Source organism: Antechinus flavipes, chromosome 3 (genome assembly GCF_016432865.1).
Source record: "Antechinus flavipes isolate AdamAnt ecotype Samford, QLD, Australia chromosome 3, AdamAnt_v2, whole genome shotgun sequence".
NCBI classification, from domain to species: Eukaryota; Metazoa; Chordata; class Mammalia; order Dasyuromorphia; family Dasyuridae; genus Antechinus; species Antechinus flavipes.
In genome coordinates this window covers 356,748,307-356,751,864 of record NC_067400.1, presented here as the reverse complement: position 1 = coordinate 356,751,864, position 3,558 = coordinate 356,748,307, and positions in this window count along the sequence as shown.

Here is a 3,558-nt window from a genome sequence, read left to right as displayed (position 1 = left end):
TTACATTTTCTTCTGTTTTTTTTTAAATCTTTGGATTTTATTTTTAAATATTTCTTGTAACTTCATGAAGTCATTAGTCCATTTTAGTTTTCAGGGAGTTTGTTGTTCAGGTAAAGTTTTGTAGTTCTTGTATGCAAGATAATTCCTTTTCCTATTTTTCCATAGCTCTCATTTCCTCTGAAATTTTTCCCCTGAAACACTAACATTTAAATTATTAAAAACTTTTATCCTTTGTTACATCTTTTTCATGAATTCTAGTTAAGTTTGTGCCCAAGCTTTCTTTTCATTTGAGCCAATGTTTAGAGATAATTTAAAATTATTCTCTCTGTATTTGTGTCTTGAGCATACCTGTCACACTAATAGCTAATTATTGAAAGGGTTTTTTAAAAAAAATTATTATGTTTGCCTATTCTTCCTGATTTTGTACTTGATGTTAGAACTGGGCTCTGCCACATCTCTAAAGGAATGGTCTGGGCTGGCTTTGTCGCTGCTGTCTTGATAGTTCTTTGATTGTGGTGCTACTCCAGTATCTTAAGGACAGTCGTCTGAGGATCTACAGATTTTTGGTCCTCCCCAAGTGGTCTGAGCAGGACAAAAATTCTGATTGCTTTCCTACTAATCTGAGTTCTGCAGGTTCCTGATTTGAGCTTGGATATAAATAATAGGAGATGATTGCTGACCTTAGCCCCTATTAGCACTATAGAAAGATCTGTTGATTCAGAATTACAGAAGTGTAGGCACTCCCACCTGGGGACAGAGAGAAACCAGGAAATTGCCTGAGCCCTTCCCAGTTTCCCTCTGAAACTAAACAAAAAAAAAAATTACTAAATCAAACCTCTAAAGCATTCTAGAGTGATAGAACCTACTAAAATTTGGAGTGAAACAATTTTCCAGCTTAAGATATATTGGAAAGACTTCAAGAAAATCAGATTCACTTGGATAAAAGGGGAATGTAGTCCATGCAGGTGTAGCCTGGGAAATTTAGTGGGAGGTTAGCCACAGCACAGATGAGAAGAAGACCCTCAGAATTGCTCATTATTCCAGTGGCTCAGTAGGCAAGCTGTGACACTTCACCCAGGCAAAGAAAGCAAATTTCAGCTCTCAGACTCCATCACAAGAGATAGAATTAGGTCAGGCTAAACCATCATGGGAAAGCCAGCAGTATCTTTGGCCTCAGAGTGGAAAGCCAATTGAGAAGTCCCTGTCCCCCTGAAAAAGAAATATGAGACAGTGTTCCCTGTGGCCCAGGAACAGAGCCCAACTTTTAAAAATGAGCAAAAAAGCATAAATAGTGTTGAACATAGAACACTACTATGGTGACAGAGAAAATCATACCACAAATCTTGAAGTGGACAGCAATGGGAAAATGCCAACATGTGAAACTTTAAGGTGGAGGGAAGGGAATTAATTAGTCTCAAGCTCAAAAGATTCTCCTGGAAGGGTTCAACAAGGATTTTAAAAATAAAGTAAAAGAGATAAAATAAAAATCAGAAAAAGAAATGAGAGCTATGTAGGAAAATTTTTGGGGAAAAGTAAATAGCTTGGAAAAAGAAGTAAAAAAATGACAAAAACATTTGAAAATAGATTTAGGAAAATAGAAATTATGTACACATATATACATATATGCTATATATATTATATATGAAACCACGTATAAATGCATACATACATACATACATGTATCATGAAGAAAACAACTTCTTTAAAAGTAGAATTGATCAAATGAAAAAAAATAAAAAAGCTAAACAAAGAAAATAATTAATCAAAAATTGGAATTGGATAAGTGGAAGAAAATGACTCAATGAGACATCAAGAATCTTTCAAACCATTTTTTAAAATAAAAAAATAGAGAAGCATAAAAAGATAAAAACAAAAGAACTCTTAAGAACTATATTTCTGTTATAGGTATATTTAAAGAATGTAGTTATAATTTGATTTTATTATGACAATATGTAAAAGAAACTAGAGGTAGAAAGGGGATTGCACTGGAAAAAGAGGAAAAAAGGAGTTACATCTCACAAAGAGGCAAAAGAAGCCAGATTATAATTGAGGGAAAGAAGGGAGGGAGATGATTATGGTGTGAATCTTACTCTCATCAGATTTGGCTCTAAGAGAGAATATCAGACATATTTGGTTTCTCAGAGAAAGCTGTCTCACCTTATAGGATAGTGAGAGGGGAAAGAGGGAAAAAAGGGGGGAAATCTAATAGAAGAGAAAACAGAAATAGTAGGAAAAAGATATAAAAAGGGGGAGAGGTTTAAGGAGCAGAGCTATTTAAGGGAGGTGGTGATCAGAAGCAAAATATCGAGGAGAAAGGAAGGAGGAAAAAAAAGAGAAAAGCATAACTTAGGGTAAATAAGATGGTAGGGAATACAGAGTTATTTTAATTGTGAATGTGAATGGGTTTAACTCTCCCATAAAATTGAAGTGGATAGCAGACTGGATTAAAAGACAGAATTCTACAATATGTTGTTTACAAGAAACACATTTAAAGCAGAGTGATACATACAGAGTGAAAGTAAATGGCTAGAACAGAATATATTATGCTTCAAGTAAAGAAAAAAAAAAGCAGGGATAGCCATACTGATTTCAGATCAAGTAAAAGCAAAGATAGACCTAATTAAAAGAGATAAGGAAGGAAACCACATCTTATGAAAGGGTACCATAGATAATGAAGCAATATCAATATTAAACATATATGCACCAAGTAGTATAGCATGGAATCCCTAGAGGAGAAGTTAAGAGAGAGGCAAGAAGAAATAGACAGAAAAATTATATTAGTGGGGGATCTCAATCTTAATATCTTAGAACTAGATAAATCAAAAGACAAAATAAATAAGAAAGAAGTTAAGGAGGTAAACAAAATGTTAGAAAAGTTAGGTATGATAGATTTTTGAAGAAAATTGAATGGACTCAGAAAAGGAGTCTACTTTTTTCTCAGCAGTTCATGAAACTTATACAAAACCTGAGAATGTGTTAGAGCATAAAAACCTCAAAATAAATGCAGAAAGGCAGAAATAGTAAACACATTTTTTTTCAGGTTATGATGCAATAAAAATCACATGCAATACAAGGCCAGGAGAAAATAGACCAAAAAGTAATTGGAAATTAAATAATCTAATACTAAAGAATTAATGGATGGAACAACAAATCAGACATAATCAACAACTTCATCCAAGAGAATGACAATAATGAGATAACATACCAAAATTTGTGGGATGCGGCCAAAGTAGTGTAAGGGGAAATTTTATATCTCTAGATGCTTTCTTGCATAAAATACAGAAAGAAAAAATCAATGAATTGGGCTTACAAAAAAAGCTAGAAAAAGAGCAAATTAAAACCCCCAAATCAAATACCAAACTTGAAATTCTAAAAATAAAAAGAGAGATTAATAAAATTTAAAGGAAAAAAAACTATTGATTTAATAAATAAAACTAAAAGTTGGTTTTATGAGAAAAGCAACAAAATAGATAAACCTTTACTTAATTTGATTAGAAAAAGGGAAAAGGAAAATCAAATTGTTAGTCTCAAAAGTGAAAAGGGAGAACTTTCCACCAA